Below are 16924 nucleotides of genomic sequence, written 5' to 3'. Positions count from 1 at the left end.
TGCACATGGTGCCAGGGTAGGGGGGCACCCACCTCCCACACCCCCATGGCCCTGCCCACCTCCTTTGCAGTGACAGTCACACGTGCCACAGCTCCCTGCCGAGAGCCCCTGGGTGCCAGGCACAGCCTCACGTCACCAGGCCAGCTCAGTGGACCCCCAAGACACCAACCATTGCTGTGGGGCACAGCACGACACAGCCACGCTCCCCCCAGGATGTTCCTCCAGCACCCCAGGAGCTCCTGCATGGTTCATCCTCAGGGACCCAGCCCTGAGCAGCCCAGACACGGCTCCCAGGACCCAAGACAAGTCCCCAGCCCAAGAGCAGTGCTGGGGCCGAGCGTGTCTGGCAGGAGCAGCAGCCCTGTCCCAGCCCAGATCAAACTGAGTGGGTGTCCTGAGCCCGAGGCTGCAGAGATGCCCCCACTTCACCCCTGGGGCTCTGCCGGCCCTGCAGTGCAGTGCCACGCTGCCGTGAGGATTTGCTGGAGCACTGCCGGGGTCCCAGCCACTGCCAGGACTGTCAGGGCTCACTGGCAGCCAGCCCCTGGCTGTGCAGGGGCACAGGGAGCAGGGCTGGAAACGCTGCCTGCTGCAACCCCCTCCTGGAGCACGGCACATCCCCAGGTGTGGGGCACCTACCGGAGCCACGACACAACAAACATCACCACACACACCCACACCAGCAATGCATTTTTATTAAGCTTTCAAAGCATTATACCTCAAGGCAATCCCAATCTGCTCGAGGGGTAGTGGGGGATCAGTGGGGGCTTTCCCATTCCTGCAGTGTGAAGACATGAAGCCGGCTGCTTGGAAGGAAGCAAATCTGTTCCTGATCACTGGTAGTGGTAATCAGGAGTTTTTTTCTTGCCAGGATGACTTTGGTTTCCCCCTATGAAGACAGGAGTGTCATTTCCCAGAAGCATCGAGGCTGCCTGCAGATGGACCAGCACGAGGCAGGGACAGCCAGCAATGTCTCTCCAGCAAGGGTCTCCTCAGTCTGTGCCAGAGTTGGCCTGCAGCAAGCTCTGCTCCCTGAGCACACCCAGCCCCTTGCTGCTCTCCCTTTCTGCCTCTGGGCACTGCTGCCACTGGACACAGGAGTTCTCTCCCCAGAGCAGACACCTGCCTGCACAGCCCCCGATGCCCTCAGCCCTGACCCCTACCCCAGCAGGTCCTGGCCCTTCCCACCACATTGGCATTGATTCCTATCCCACAGTTTGGGCACACTCAGACCATTCAGGGGTTCAAGGGTGACTTTGTCTTCAGGGTGCAGGGTGCAGCCCCGTGTTCCCACCCATTGCAGTCCTGCCCACCCCATTCACCAGTATGGAAATACGCACCAGTGGCATTCCGGCTCTGGCGATTTGCCATCGCTGCCACTCCTGCAGGGAGGTCAGAGCAGTGTTAGGGTGCACTCTGTGACCCCCATCTCCCCCAGCCACCAGAACCGACCTCCCCAAAAGATCCCAGGGACCAGAGCAGGGAGCGAGGGCTGGGGCTGCAGGGACGGGGACAGCCCATGGGTGCAGGAGAGGAACAGTGTGCAGGGCTGCAGCAGCGGGGGCAGGCAGAATTCCAGGCCAGTGCTGCCCCTTCCCTCTCAGCAGCTCCCCAAGCAAACCCAAACGTTGCTAATCTCGTGACAGTCTCTCACCTGCAATTACAACTCCCACAGCGACTCCCAGAAGGACTACAACGGCGACTGGTGGTAAGGCTAAGAAGGAAAACGGCCGATGGACAGGAGTGTGGGCACCAAGGCTCCTCCCGGCTGGAGCCCAGTGCCCTGTGCCGGGCACGGCAGGGGCCCGGCGGCAGCAGCAGCTCTCCCAGCCCCTCCCTTCTTCAGCCCTGCAGACACCCGGGAGGAGAGGGGACAAGGGACAAAACCCAGGGTCCCCGCACCCCCCTCTGCAAGACCTGTGCCTGCCTCCCACGAGCCACCAAACTTACCCATGGTGGGCTGGAGAGGGAGCGAGAGCTGGGAATCTGCCCGAAGCCGGGTCCTTTGGGAAGCAAGGACAAGATTTTTATCGCGGGCGGCAAGTGGGGTCAGCGGGTCTTTGCACAGCCGCCCGCAGCCACCCCTGTCCCAGGCAGCAGGATCCCCCCTCCCCTCCCAAGAAGAGACCCCTCAGCCCCAGCCCCGGCTCCTGCCCGGCCCAGAGCTCGGGGGCTGCTCCGCCGGTGCAGCGAGGTGAGCAGCCCCCGTTCCTGCTCCCCGCTCAGAGAAAGGCTGCTGTCCCCAGACACGCACCGCGGGACCGCAGCTCCCCGCTCCACCAACCTCTTGTGTGTTTGTCGTGTTCTGAGGGGACAAAGATCGGCCGGAAAAGTCCCGATAGGAAGGGCAGGGATGGGTCAGGATATTTTCGAGAAGTTCTGCGTCGTTTCTGAGAAACGCTCGTTCAGTTTCGCTTTCCCTTTAACGCTTGATGTTCCTGTCTCTGCTAGAGCAGGACTGCGGCTCTCCCGCCCTCGGGCTCGGACCCTGGCTGTGCAGGGGCACAGGGAGCAGGGCTGGAAACGCTGCCTGCTGCAACCCCCTCCTGGCAAATCCCCAGGTGTGGGGCACCTACCTGAGCCATGGCACAACAAACATCACCACACACACCCACACCAGCAATGCATTTTTATTAAACTTTAAAACATTTATAGCTCAAGGCAATCCCAATCTGCTCGAGGGGTAGCTGGGGGTCAGCAGAGCCTTTCTAGTTTCTGCAGTGTGAAGACATGAAGCCGGCTGCTTGGAAGGAAGCAAATCTGTTTCTCTTCACTGGTACAGTTAATGACTTCTTCTCTGGCCAGCATTGTTTTCCTTTGGTTTTTCCCCTATGAAGACAGGAGTGTCATTTCCCAGAAGCATCGAGGCTGCCTGCAGATGGACCAGCACGAGGCAGGGACAGCCAGCAATGTCTCTCCAGCAAGGGTCTCCTCAGTCTGTGCCAGAGTTGGCCTGCAGCAAGCTCTGCTCCCTGAGCACACCCAGCCCCTTGCTGCTCTCCCTTTCTGCCTCTGGGCACTGCTGCCACTGGACACAGGAGTTCCCTCCCCAGAGCAGACACCTGCCTGCACAGCCCCTGATGCCCTCAGCCCTGACCCCTACCCCAGCAGGTCCTGGCCCTTCCCACCACATTGGCATTGATCCCTATCCCACAGTTTGGGCACACTCAGACCACTGAGGGGTTCAAGGGTGACTTTGGCTTCAGAGGAAGCCCAGGGTGCAATCCCGTGTTCCCACCCATTGCAGCCCTGCCCACCCCATTCACCAGTATGGAAATACGCACCACTGGCATTCCGGCTCTGGCGATTTCCCATCGCTGTCACTGCTGCAGGGAGAGCAGAGCAGTGTTAGGGTGCTCTCTGTGACCCACATCTCCCCTTATCCCCCAGAACCGACCTCCCCAAAAGATCCCAGGGACCAGAGCAGGGAGCGAGGGCTGGGGCTGCAGGGACGGGGACAGCCCATGGGTGCAGGAGAGGAACAGTGTGCAGGGCTGCAGCAGCAGGGGCAGGCAGAATTCCAGGCCAGTGCTGCCCCTTCCCTCTCAGCAGCTCCCCAAGTGCAGCCGAATGCTGCTCATCCCTTAACAGTCTCTCACCTACAACTACATTTCCTGCAACTCCTACAGCTACTCCGAGTAATCCTGCAATGAATATAAGGGGACCTGGAAGAAAGTGTAAGAAGGAAAAGAGCAGACGTACAGGAGTGTGGGCACCAAGGCTCCTCCCGGCTGGAGCCCAGTGCCCTGTGCCGGGCACGGCAGGGGCCCGGCGGCAGCAGCAGCTCTCCCAGCCCCTCCCTTCTTCAGCCCTGCAGACACCCGGGAGGAGAGGGGACAAGGGACAAACCCCAGGGTCCCCGCGCCCCCCTCTGCAAGACCTGTGCCGGCCTCCCACGAGCCACCAAACTTACCCATGGTGGGCTGGAGAGGGAGCGAGAGCTGATTGAGTCTTCCTATACCAGGTTCATCGTGAAAAAAAAAACAAGATTCTTTTCCGTCAGCGGGTCTTTGCTGCCCTGCACGATCGCCCGCAGCCACCCCTGTCCCAGGCAGCAGGATCCCCCCTCCCCTCCCCAGAAGAGACCCCTCAGCCCCAGCCCCGGCTCCTGCCCGGCCCAGAGCTCGGGGGCTGCTCCGCCGGTGCAGCGAGGTGAGCAGCCCCCGTTCCTGCTCCCCGCTCAGAGAAAGGCTGCTGTCCCCAGACACGCACCGCGGGACCACGGCTACCCAAGCCCGCAACCTCTTCTGCGTCTGTTGTGTTCGGAGGGGACAAAGAGAGGCTGAAAAAAGTCCCGATAGGGAGCGCAGGGATGGATCATCAAATTTTCGAGAAGTTCTGCTTTCCTGAGAAGCGCTCATACAATTTCGCTTTCCCTTTAGCGCTTGATGTTCCTGTCTCTGGTAGAGCAGGACTGCGGCTCTCCCGTCCTCGGGGCTCGCACCCTGGGGATGTTCCCGCAGGAGCCCTTTGGCCCCGGCCGGGAGGTGCGGGAGCTGCGGGGGAAGGAGGCTTCGGCCCGGGGCTCCTCGGGCCTGTGCCAGGGTTCCTGTGCCAGCACGGGGCTTTGTCCCTCAGGGTTGTGGCGAGGGCCCCGGGCAGTCTGGAGAGCAGAGCTGCAGCTGCTCCGTCTGTCTCCTGTCCACCGGGCAGCCTCGAAAACCAACCAAAGCCCCACTCTGCACCTCCTTTCTCCACTCCCTGCACTACCCAACTCGTTCCTCTGCCCCCCTGCAGACCACGGGACCCCCAAACTCCACATCCCCACATCTGTCCATGTGCCAGGGCAGCTGGTTCAGGCTGCTGCACATGGTGCCAGGGTAGGGGGGCACCCACCTCCCACACCCCAAATGGCCCTGCCGACCTCCTTTGCAGTGACAGCCACACGTGCCACAGCTCCCTGCCGAGAGCCCCCGGGTGCCAGGCACAGCCTCACGTCACCAGGCCAGCTCAGTGGACCCCCAAGACACCAACCATTGCTGTGGGGCACAGCACGACACAGCCACGCTCCCCCCAGGATGTTCCTCCAGCACCCCAGGAGCTCCTGCATGGTTCATCCTCAGGGACCCAGCCCTGAGCAGCCCAGACACGGCTCCCAGGACCCAAGACAAGTCCCCAGCCCAAGAGCAGTGCTGGGGCCGAGCGTGTCTGGCAGGAGCAGCAGCCCTGTCCCAGCCCAGATCAAACTGAGTGGGTGTCCTGAGCCCGAGGTTGCAGAGATGCCCCCACTTCACCCCTGGGGCTCTGCCGGCCCTGCAGTGCAGTGCCACGCTGCCATGAGGATTTGCTGGAGCACTGCCGGGGTCCCAGCCACTGCCAGGACTGTCAGGGCTCACTGGCAGCCAGCCCCTGGCTGTGCAGGGGCACAGGGAGCAGGGCTGGAAATGCTGCCTGCTGCAACCCCCTCCTGGAGCACGGCACATCCCCAGGTGTGGGGCACCTACCTGAGCCATGGCACAACAAACATCACCACACACTTCCACACCAGCAATGCATTTTTATTAAGCTTTCAAAGCATTATAGCTCAAGCAATCCCAATCTGCTTGAGGGGCAGCTGGGGGTCAGCAGAGACTTTCAAGTTTCTGCAGTGTGAAGACATGAAGCCGGCTGCTTGGAAGGAAGCAAATCTGTTCCTGATCACTGGTAGTGGTAATCAGGAGTTCTTCTCTGGCCAGCATGGCTTTCCCTTTGGTTTCCCCCTATGAAGACAGGAGTGTCATTTCCCAGAAGCATCGAGGCTGCCTGCAGATGGACCAGCACGAGGCAGGGACAGCCAGCAATGTCTCTCCAGCAAGGGTCTCCTCAGGCTGTGCCAGAGTTGGCCTGCAGCAAGCTCTGCTCCCTGAGCACACCCAGCCTCTTGCTGCTCTCTCTTTCTGCCTCTGGACACTGCTGCCACTGGACACAGGAGTTCCCTCCCCAGAGCAGACACCTGCCTGCACAGCCCCTGATGCCCTCAGCCCTGACCCCTACCCCAGCAGGTCCTGGCCCTTCCCACCACATTGGCATTGATCCCTATCCCACAGTTTGGGCACACTCAGACCACTGAGGGGTTCAAGGGCTGCTTTGGCTTCAGAGGAATCCCAGGGTGCAATCCCGTGTTCCCAGCACAGCCCAGCTCCCCGGCCCTCCCCACTCACCAATACAGAAATACGCACCATTGGAATTCCTGCTGCGATGCTTCGCTGCTGCCACTCCTGCAGGGAGGGCAGAGCAGTGTTAGGGTGCTCTCTGTGACCCACATCTCCCCTTATCCCCCAGAACCGGCCTCCCCAAAAGCACCCAGGGACCAGAGCAGGGAGCGAGGGCTGGGGCTGCAGGGACGGGGACAGCCCATGGGTGCAGGAGAGGAACAGTGTGCAGGGCTGCAGCAGCGGGGGCAGGCAGAATTCCAGGCCAGTGCTGCCCCTTCCCTCTCAGCAGCTCCCCAAGTGCAGCCGAGCGCTGCTCATCCCGTGCCAGTCTCTCACCTGCAACTACAGCTCCTACAGCTCCTACAGCTCCTACGAGTAATCCCACAAGGAATATAAGGGCACCTGGAAGAAAATGTAAGAAGGAAAAGAGCAGATGTACAGGAGTGTGGGCACCAAGGCTCCTCCCGGCTGGAGCCCAGTGCCCTGTGCCGGGCACGGCAGGGGCCCGGCGGCAGCAGCAGCTCTCCCAGCCCCTCCCTTCTTCAGCCCTGCAGACACCCGGGAGGAGAGGGGACAAGGGACAAACCCCAGGGTCCCCGCGCCCCCCTCTGCAAGACCTGTGCCTGCCTCCCACGAGCCACCAAACTTACCCATGGTCGGCAGGAGAGGGAGCGAGAGCTGGGAATCTTCTCGAAGCCGCGTCCTTTGGGAAGGAAGAACAAGATTTTTTTTCCGTGCGAGGCAAGTGGGGTCAGCGGGTCTTTGCACAGCCGCCCGCAGCCACCCCTGTCCCAGGCAGCAGGATCCCCCCTCCCCTCCCAAGGAGAGACCCCTCAGCCCCAGCCCCGGCTCCTGCCCGGCCCAGAGCTCGGGGGCTGCTCCGCCGGTGCAGCGAGGTGAGCAGCCCCCGTTCCTGCTCCCCGCTCAGAGAAAGGCTGCTGTCCCCAGACACGCACCGCGGGACCACGGCTACCCAAGCCCGCAACCTTTTCTGCGTCTGTTGTGTTCGGAGGCGAGAAAAAGCGGCCGAAAAAGGTCCCGTTAGGGAGCGCAGGGGCGGGTCAGGATATTTTCGAAAAGTTCTGCGTTTCTGCGACCGCTCGCTCAGTTTCGCTTTCCCTTTAACGCTTGATGTTCCTGTCTCTGGTAGAGCAGGACTGCGGCTCTCCCGTCCTCGGGGCTCGCACCCTGGGGATGTTCCCGCAGGAGCCCTTTGGCCCCGGCCGGGAGGTGCGGGAGCTGCGGGGGAAGGAGGCTTCGGCCCGGGGCTCCTCGGGCCTGTGCCAGGGTTCCTGTGCCAGCACGGGGCTTTGTCCCTCAGGGTTGTGGCGAGGGCCCCGGGCAGTCTGGAGAGCAGAGCTGCAGCTGCTCCGTCTGTCTCCTGTCCACCGGGCAGCCTCGAAAACCGACCAAAGCCCCACTCTGCACCTCCTTTCTCCACTCCCTGCACCACCCAACTCCTTCCTCTGCCCCCCTGCAGACCACGGGACCCCCAAACTCCAAATCCCCACATCTGTCCATGTGCCAGAGCAGCTGGTTCAGGCTGCTGCACATGGTGCCAGGGTAGGGGGGCACCCACCTCCCACACCCCCATGGCCCTGCCCACCTCCTTTGCAGTGACAGCCACACGTGCCACAGCTCTCTGCCGAGAGCCCCTGGGTGCCAGGCACAGCCTCACGTCACCAGGCCAGCTCAGTGGACCCCCAAGACACCAACCATTGCTGTGGGGCACAGCACGACACAGCCACGCTCCCCCCAGGATGTTCCTCCAGCACCCCAGGAGCTCCTGCATGGTTCATCCTCAGGGACCCAGCCCTGAGCAGCCCAGACACGGCTCCCAGGACCCAAGACAAGCACCCAGCCCAAGAGCAGTGGTGGGGCCGAGCGTGTCTGGCAGGAGCAGCAGCCCTGTCCCAGCCCAGATCAAACTGAGTGGGTGTCCTGAGCCCGAGGCTGCAGAGATGCCCCCACTTCACCCCTGGGGCTCTGCCGGCCCTGCAGTGCAGTGCCACGCTGCCGTGAGGATTTGCTGGAGCACTGCCGGGGTCCCAGCCACTGCCAGGACTGTCAGGGCTCACTGGCAGCCAGCCCCTGGCTGTGCAGGGGCACAGGGAGCAGGGCTGGAAACGCTGCCTGCTGCAACCCCCTCCTGGAGCACGGCACATCCCCAGGTGTGGGGCACCTACCTGAGCCAGGACACAACAAACATCACCACACACACCCACACCAGCAATGCATTTTTATTAAGCTTTCAAAGCATTATAGCTCAAGCAATCCCAATCTGCTTGAGGGGCAGCTGGGGGTCAGCAGAGACTTTCCAGTTTCAGTAGTGTGAAGACATGAAGCCGGCTGCTTGGAAGGAAGCAAATCTGCTTCTGATCACTGGTAGTGGTAATCAGGAGTTCTTCTCTGGCCAGCATGGCTTTCCCTTTGGTCTCCCCCTATGAAGACAGGAGTGTAATTTCCCAGAAGCATCGAGGCTGCCTGCAGATGGACCAGCACGAGGCAGGGACAGCCAGCAATGTCTCTCCAGCAAGGGTCTCCTCAGTCTGTGCCAGAGTTGGCCTGCAGCAAGCTCTGCTCCCTGAGCACACCCAGCCCCTTGCTGCTCTCCCTTTCTGCCTCTGGCACTGCTGCCACTGGACACAGGAGTTCTCTGCCCAGAGCAGACACCCGCCTGCACAGCCCCCGATGCCCTCAGCCCTGACCCCTACCCCAGCAGGTCCTGGCTCTTCCCACCACATTGGCATTGATCCCTATCCCACAGTTTGGGCACACTCAGACCACTGAGGGGTTCAAGGGCTGCTTTGGCTTCAGAGGAATCCCAGGGTGCAATCCCGTGTTCCGAGCACAGCCCAGCTCCCCGGCCCTCCCCACTCACCAATACAGAAATACGCACCATTGGAATTCCTATTGCGATGCTTCGCTGCTGCCACTCCTGCAGGGAGGGCAGAGCAGTGTTAGGGTGCTCTCTGTGACCCACATCTCCCCTTATCCCCCAGAACCGGCCTCCCCAAAAGCACCCAGGGACCAGAGCAGGGAGCGAGGGCTGGGGCTGCAGGGACGGGGACAGCCCATGGGTGCAGGAGAGGAACAGTGTGCAGGGCTGCAGCAGCGGGGGCAGGCAGAATTCCAGGCCAGTGCTGCCCCTTCCCTCTCAGCAGCTCCCCAAGTGAACCCAAACGCTGCTCATCCCGTGCCCGTGTCTCACCTGCAACTACAGCTCCTGCAGCTCCTACAGCTCCTACGAATAATCCCACAAGGAATATAAAGGGAACTGGAAGAAAGTGTAAGAAGGAAAAGAGCAGATGTACAGGAGTGTGGGCACCAAGGCTCCTGCCGGCTGGAGCCCAGTGCCCTGTGCCGGGCACGGCAGGGGCCCGGCGGCAGCAGCGGCTCTCCCAGCCCCTCCCTTCTTCAGCCCTGCAGACACCCGGGAGGAGAGGGGACAAGGGACAAACCCCAGGGTCCCCGCGCCCCCCTCTGCAAGACCTGTGCCTGCCTCCCACGAGCCACCGAACTTACCCATGGTGGGCTGGAGGGGGAGCGAGAGCTGATTGAGTCTTCCTATACCTAGTTCTTTGTGAAGCAAAATCAAGATTTTTTTTCCGTCAGCGGGTCTTTGCTGCCCTGCACGATCGCCCGCAGCCACCCCTGTCCCAGGCAGCAGGATCCCCCCTCCCCTCCCAAGGAGAGACCCCTCAGCCCCAGCCCCGGCTCCTGCCCGGCCCAGAGCTCGGGGGCTGCTCCGCCGGTGCAGCGAGGTGAGCAGCCCCCGTTCCTGCTCCCCGCTCAGAGAAAGGCTGCTGTCCCCAGACACGCACCGCGGGACCGCAGCTCCCCGCTCCACCAACCTCTTCTGAGTCTGTTGTGTTCTGATGGGATGAAGTTTGCAGCAAAGATCGACTTGTGCAGGGTGTGTCGGGTGAGGTGATTTCCGAGAATTTGAAACTGCTCGCTCCGTTTCCCTTTCCCTTTAACGCTTGATGTTCCTGTCTCTGCTAGAGCAGGACTGCGGCTCTCCCGTCCTCGGGGCTCGCACCCTGGGGATGTTCCCGCAGGAGCCCTTTGGCCCCGGCCGGGAGGTGCGGGAGCTGCGGGGGAAGGAGGCTTCGGCCCGGGGCTCCTCAGGCCTGTGCCAGGGTTCCTGTGCCAGCACGGGGCTTTGCCCGTCCGGTGAGACCCCGCGGTTGTGGCGAGGGCCCCGGGCAGTCTGGAGAGCAGAGCTGCAGCTGCTCCGTCTGTCTCCTGTCCATCGGGCAGCCTCGAAAACCAACCAAAGCCCCACTCTGCACCTCCTTTCTCCACTCCTTGCACCCACTCCTCACCCTGAGCCCTCTCAGGGCAGCACGGCGGCAGCGGTCAGGGGCAGCGGGTGCCGTGGCTCATGCGCCGCTGCAGCTGGTTGAAGGGGACCAAATCCAGTGCAAGTTGATCTGGTTCCTTTTTACCAGCCCCAGGGACGCATCATCTCTCCGGAGGCGCTGTCTGCACGGTGCTGATGATGGGGGCTCCCGGCGTGGGGGTCCCAGCCCAAAAATACATACTTCTTAACATTCCATAAGGCCGGCCGGCTCCCTATGGGCATATGAAGAAGTATGTAGGGTTGGGAGGGAGAGGCGGGCGCCGCGGGGCTGGGGACGCAGGGCACGGGGCTGTCCCACCCCAGGCCGTGTCCTCCAGCTCCGCTGAGATCCTGGAAGGAGGCAGTGGCCATGGTGACGCCAGAGGATGTACAGGGCTGTGGGGAGCACCTGCTGCCCACCCCAGGTCCCGTCAGCGGCCTCTGCCCGGAGCAGCCCAGCTGAGGCACTGCCCGTATGGCCCCTGTGCCCACAGCCACCTCGGAGCTCCTCGTGTTTGGAGCCGTGGCCAAGCCGTGTGTGCCTGGGACCCAGAGCCCCTCAGCAGCTGGAGGGTGCTCGGGATGGTGTCTGGGGGCTTTTGCTGCCCTTTGAGGGTGATGGGATGCTCCGGGATGCAGCCGAGGCTCAGCGGTTTGAGCTGTGGGGGCACCTGGGGAGCTGCACCTGTGAGGAGATGGGGACAGAGCCAAGGGCCACGTCCTGTGAGCCCACAGGGGCCAGCACGGATGGATGGCACAGGCGTGTGCCTGTGCTTGGAGCCACTTCCACAGGGGGAATCCCCCATGGCCCTGGTTTGGCTGGGTCCTCCCTGCTGCAGCTGCTGCTGCTCTGCTGGGTCAGGGTGCACCAGCATATTTCCCTGCACCCCCAAGATCCCCAAACTCCACATCCCCACATCTGTCCATGTGCCAGAGCAGCTGGTTCAGGCTGCTGCACATGGTGCCAGGGTAGAGGGGCACCCACCTCCCACACCCCCGTGGCCCTGCCCACCTCCTTTGCAGGGCCAGGAGAAGGACACGGGAGTCTGGGTCCTTCCCACCCTCTCCCCATGCAGCAGCTGTGGACAGGAAAGGCTGGAGCTGCCTTTGCTCATGGGAGGAGGGATTCAGCTGAGCACTCAGAGGCTTGAGACCCTAAGGGCACTTCAGGTGCTTCCTATCCCCAGCACAGCTTGGCCATGGCGGGGTGACAGAGGGGACAAATCTTGACTTCAGTGACCTTCCCTGCCCTAAAGCTGCAGCTGGAAGGGGACAATGGCAGGTACAATGAGTGCTCCTGGGTTCCCAGAGCTGCCTCCTCTCAGGACAGGGGGCCAGGGGTGTGTGGGGGTCTGGCTGTGGGCAGGAGGGGCTGGCTGTACACAGCATGGCCGTGACTCAGCACTGGGAGCTGTAGTCACACGCACCACAGCTCCCTGCAAGGAGCCCCTGGGTGCCAAGCACAGCCTCACGTCACCGGGCCAGCTCAGCGGACCCCCAAGACACCAACCATTGCTGTGGGGCACAGCATGACACAGCCACGCTCCCCCCAGGATGTTCCTCCAGCACCCCAGGAGCTCCCGCATGGTTCATCCTCAGGGACCCAGCCCTGAGCAGCCCAGACACGGCTCCCAGGACCCAAGACAAGTCCCCAGCCCAAGAGCAGTGCTGGGGCCGAGCGTGTCTGGCAGGAGCAGCAGCCCTGTCCCAGCCCAGATCAAACTGAGTGGGTGTCCTGACCCTGAGGCTGCAGAGATGCCCCCACTTCACCCCTGGGGCTCTGCCGGCCCTGCAGTGCAGTGCCACGCTGCCGTGAGGATTTGCTGGAGCACTGCCGGGGTCCCAGCCACTGCCAGGACTGTCAAAGCTCAGTGGGAGCCAAAAGCTTGTGGCTGCACCCACCCTGAAACTGCAGTGCCAGGACCCGGTGTCTGGCTCTCACATCGCAGCCAAGTTCATCTCCAGTCACCTCGGCTGACCTTGGGCATCCTCCCAGGACTGGGTATCAGAGATACCCCAGCCAGAGTGACCCACACAGCCCCATCCAGTGTCACGGTTCCCACAGCCCTCGGCCAGGCTCAGCCAGTGACCTTGGAGGGCTGCACCCAGCTCCACAGGATGCTCCTTGCATCCAGGGCACCTCGTCCCCCCCAGCTCCAGGCCTCCCCTGCCTGTCCCCACCACCGCTCCTTGCCCCTGCCCTGTTCCACAGACCGGCTCTACCCCACTGCCCTCTCTGCCCAGACATTCCCAGTCACAACCACCAACCCCTCTGCAGCCCTGGGCGTGCCCCCACCACCGAAGGCATCCCTGAGCCCTCCCCAGCCCCTGCCCTGCTTCTGGCAGCTGTAGACCCCGAGCCAAAACCCACCAGGGAGCTGTGGCCTGGAGCAGCTCCTCTTCCACGAATTCTCCATGTCCGCAGACCGGCTGTGAATCCCCGGCCAGGGCAGCCCCCTGTGTTCTCCACCTGCCCCGAGAGCAGCTCCCTGCCCGGGCGGGTGCGTTTGTGGGCACCAGACGACTTTGCAGGGGGAGGCGGAGGAGCCGGGGGGCTGCCGGGGCCGGCCGTAGTGGCACCCAGGCGCCCGCAGGCACCCAACAACCCCAGCTTGGCTATAAAAGGAAGAGTCTTTTTTTTTTTTTTCCCCGGCTCCGCCAGCGCCGCGTCCCTGGCCGAGCTCTGCAGCCGCTGCCCCGCAGAGGCCTTTCCAAGTTTTCCCAGTCAGCGCTGCCCCCCAAGACGGCTTCCCCCCCTTCATCCATCCCCGGAAAACACACTGCAGCAGCTGCTGAGCGACTTATAAAATACCAAGAGGCCCAGCAAGCAGGAGGGAGGCGGGTGCAAAGGGAGTGCTGGCACGGGGTGCCTGGAGGAGCACCCCGGCTCCCGTCCTGCCGTCCCTTCGCCCGTGTCGGAGCGGTGGGCGCACGACCGCTGTGCACCCGGCCGTGGTGGTCAGCACTTCCCTCGGTGCGAGTCCGAAATGCGATGCCGAGGTGCCCAGAAGCTGAGTTTCCCTTCCCACCCTATGCCACTGTCGCAGGGTGTCCCCCTTTGCGTGGCGGAGGGCACCTCGGCTCCCTGGGGAGGGGGTGACCGGCCCCGGTGCAGGGAGACACCCGCGGGCAGAAGGGCCGGGCGCTGCCCGCAGACCCCGAGCGCTCACCACCCAGGACCCTGCCGGGGGGGCCCCACTGTCCCCCCAGCCACGCAGAGACTCGCTGCTACCCCCCACCCCTCCGCCTCCACCCGGGCTGGCCCCAAGCAGGGGGGGCTGCGGTGACCCCCTCCCCAGGGTGTCCCCTCCCCAGGGTGTCCCCTCCCCAGGGTGTCCCCTCCCCTCCCACGCCGAGCCTCTGCCGGCGCCCAGCAGCAGCAGCATCCCCGGCCCCGGCGGGCTCAGCACCGGCCGGGCTCGCTGAAGGTTAAACCTCGGCGGCGGGGAAAGCCCCTCTGCCCCCCGCAGACCCCTCACCTCCCGCCCGCAAGGCCACTCACGGTCCTGGAGGTGACACCGGCCGCAGCTGGCTGGGCCGGCGGCAGCGAGCTGCGGTGACACCCGGCACCAGCACGCTGCTTCCCCGCTCGCCTTGACTTTGCCACAGGACTCCTCCGGCTCGTCCGCAGGAGCTTGCAGCATCCTCCAGTTCAGCGGGAGAAGTTCCTCGCCAGGGAGGGAGGGAGGAGGGAGGGATTTAAGGCAGACCCTGCCTGGGATGCAACATTTACGGCTGCGGCTGAAGACCCCTCGCTCGCTGAGCGCCCCGAAGCTCATTCCTCGCTCGCCCCATCCTGGTGTCGGTGTCCCGGCACGTGTGCCCAATTCTGGGGATGCTGTGTGGGTGATCTCTGCTGAGAAGCCCTCTCCCTCCCGCGCAGAGGCAGCCAGGGCTGTCAGCAGCAAGCAGACAGCCTGCCAGCCCTGCCACCGGCCCCGCGTCCCCCGGGAGCCCGGCGGGGGTCCCAAAGCCGTGTGCTGGGGGGAGCCGGCACACAGCACCGGGCCCAGCAGCAGCCCAGGGCAGCTCGAGGGCAAAACGAAACTCGTGGAGTGCGCAGAAGGGTAAAACCTGTCACCACTTCAGCCACAGGGGATCCCCATGGCCAGGGGGACCCCGTGGGGACGGGGATCCCTGGGTTGCCCCAGGCCACCCGCCTGGGGTGTCCCCAACACCCACGGGACGGTTGTTCCAGCATCCCCAGCCGCCAAGTCCGGGGGTACAGGGCTGCTCTGCCCACCCGGAGCCCCGCCGGTCCTACCTGCCGAGAGCTGGCGGGGCGAGGGGGGCCCGTGCCCGGGGCAGGATGCTTGGAGACACCTTAGTGTGGTTCCCAAAGGGAAAAGCCAGGACCAGCAGCGTGGCATCCCTCCCGCGGCGGTCCCGGCGGCTCCCTGCCTGCCACGACACCCTCCCCACCCCGGGTGAGCTCTGTTTGCCTGCTATTTTTGGCAGCCTCCTAAGAGCTCCTCTCGGGCTATTAATAATGAGAGTGAGAAATTCGTTTGGCCTCTCCTATATAAGGAAAGGTAGAGGCTTAGAGGCAGCTAAATATACTGGAGCGTGCGGGAGCGAGCGGGGAGCCTTTGGCACCGCGTGTGGAAAAGAGATTGTTTGAACAATGGAAAGACGGACTCACTCTGCGCACGGGGCCCCGCGTGGACCGACCGAGGGATGGACGGAGGGTGCCGGTGCCCGCGGGCCTCCACCGCAGCCCCTCGGGGCTCTGCCTCAGCAGGAGGAGCAGCGGGAGAGGGGAGGCAGGAGCAGGGATGCTCCGCGAACTCCCGCCCCGAGCCAGCCGCAAAACGCCTGTAACAACCTCCACCGGGCCAGCAGCGACCCGGGGGGTGTGTGCCCGGTCCGGAGGGACGGGAGGGGGGCTGGTGGCGGGGAGCAGGTGGGCTGTGGTGGGCAGACAATTTCCCATCGGGATACGGCCGCTGCAGGCTCGGTCCTCCAGCCGAGCCCCCTGCAAATCCCGGCTTCTGTCGGGGCCGTGACCAGCGCTCCTGCCCGGCCCTGGAACAGCCCCGGGGGCATCTCCCGCAGCCGGGGCCGCTGCAGGGTGCCAGCGGTGCCACAATGTGTCCCCAGTCCGCAGGGAGCCACCAGCATCCCCGCAGTGTAATTTGAGGATAATTTAAGTAGAGCATCGTTACTGTAAGTGCGTCCCCCCCGCGGTTACGGGGGACCCGGGCGAGGTGGGGAAGCTCCAGTCAGCGCCGAGGACTTGGAGAGCCCGGCTGGAGCAAGGAAAGCAGCAGCAATCCAGGGAATCCTAATGACAGGAAGGCGCTGGGGAGCAGCGCCAAATCCACACGGTCGGAGCAAGGACAGCACATGCAGCAGGATGAGTACAAAGAGAGGAAAAACCGGGCTCCTCTGGCTCCAGGAAGAGCCTTTTGTTTTTGTTTTAGGGTTTTTTTTTTTGGTTTTTTTTTTTAACTCTTCGTAGTCCCGGGGGCTGCTTAGGGAGGCACAAGTGATGTAGCTGCGACTGCGACCCCGATCTCCCCGGCTCCGTCACGGTCCCTCGGCCGCGGTGCCTGCGGCCAAATCCCTGCACCGAGTCCCCCGGGGACTGCGGGGCTTCCCCGGGCTGCTGAACCACCGGAACACCGGGGCAGACGTGGTGGGCAAAGCGCTCCGGCTGCTGCCGCGGCCACCGTCGCAGCTGCCTGAGTTTCTTGAGCTGTGAAATTCCAGCAATAAAACCCATTCCACAGCCTGCGAGCGTGGGGCTGCTCTGAGGCTCCAGCCCAGGCCCTGATTCCCCCTCCGAGGATGCGACACAGACCAAAAACTGCTGGAGGCAGGAGCAGCTCTTTGCCCTCAGGGCAGTGACAATCCCCATTCTCCCCTTCCGGGGCTGCTGCAAGTTCTCCCAGCCCACCAAGCCGAGCCCGCAGCTGCGGAGGGAGCTCAGCAGATTTGGCTTCTTCTGCCCTTAGGTGACATTGAGGGAAGTGAACTCCGAGGCCTCCAGCTCACCCCATGGCCCACGTGAACTGTGCATGGACGGAAGGGCAACTCTGAAGGTGAATCTCCTCCCCTCTCCGAAAAATCCGTGTCCCAGAGTGCCACCGGGTCCCTCCTGGCTGCCACGGTGCTGAAGCGTGTTCCCTACACAGCCAGCCCCAGCGAGAGCTGGGTGGCCGCAGTCATCTCCATCAAGGACTCCGCTAATTAATAAACGTACCTCTGACGCATGAAGAGGCGCTGCTATTTGGGTGTGGGGCAGCTGCTAATTCGCTTTCCTGTGAAATCAAGTTGTTGGTGAGAACTGTTCCACAGCTGGAACTGGAGAAAGAAGCAAAACATTCTCCCCTTTGCAAGAAACATTTTGTCAAAACAAACAAACAAACAAACAAAAATTATTAGTCTTGACCCAAGTAACATTGGAATCACCAAAGTGCAGGCAGGTTGGGCACCCCCAGCT

At 63.1% G+C, this 16924-nt stretch overlaps 2 long non-coding RNA genes across 3 annotated transcripts; both read right to left on the bottom strand.

The window, feature by feature from the left end:
• Nucleotides 1-677: 677 nt before the first annotated feature.
• On the bottom strand, nt 678-2413 carry LOC120763036 (uncharacterized). Of its 2 annotated transcripts, none has more exons than XR_009208502.1 (5): nt 2285-2413; nt 1951-2003; nt 1655-1714; nt 1341-1382; nt 678-889 (listed from the first exon to the last, which is right to left on the bottom strand). It is a non-coding gene; the product is annotated as an uncharacterized LOC120763036 (long non-coding RNA). The 2 variants fall into 2 exon arrangements; XR_005704010.2 differs by having other exon boundaries at nt 2255-2357.
• A 5945-nt stretch (nt 2414-8358) lies between these two features.
• On the bottom strand, nt 8359-13060 carry LOC120763035 (uncharacterized). Its single transcript, XR_005704009.2, has 6 exons — nt 12851-13060; nt 9959-10712; nt 9660-9713; nt 9346-9411; nt 9034-9072; nt 8359-8575 (listed from the first exon to the last, which is right to left on the bottom strand). It is a non-coding gene; the product is annotated as an uncharacterized LOC120763035 (long non-coding RNA).
• Between the last annotated feature and the right edge of the window lie 3864 nt (nt 13061-16924).

The sequence above is a fragment of the Hirundo rustica genome, chromosome 25, assembly GCF_015227805.2.
Source record: "Hirundo rustica isolate bHirRus1 chromosome 25, bHirRus1.pri.v3, whole genome shotgun sequence".
NCBI classification, from domain to species: Eukaryota; Metazoa; Chordata; class Aves; order Passeriformes; family Hirundinidae; genus Hirundo; species Hirundo rustica.
Note: the sequence above shows the minus strand (reverse complement) of the source record. Positions and strands in the feature narration are given on the sequence as shown.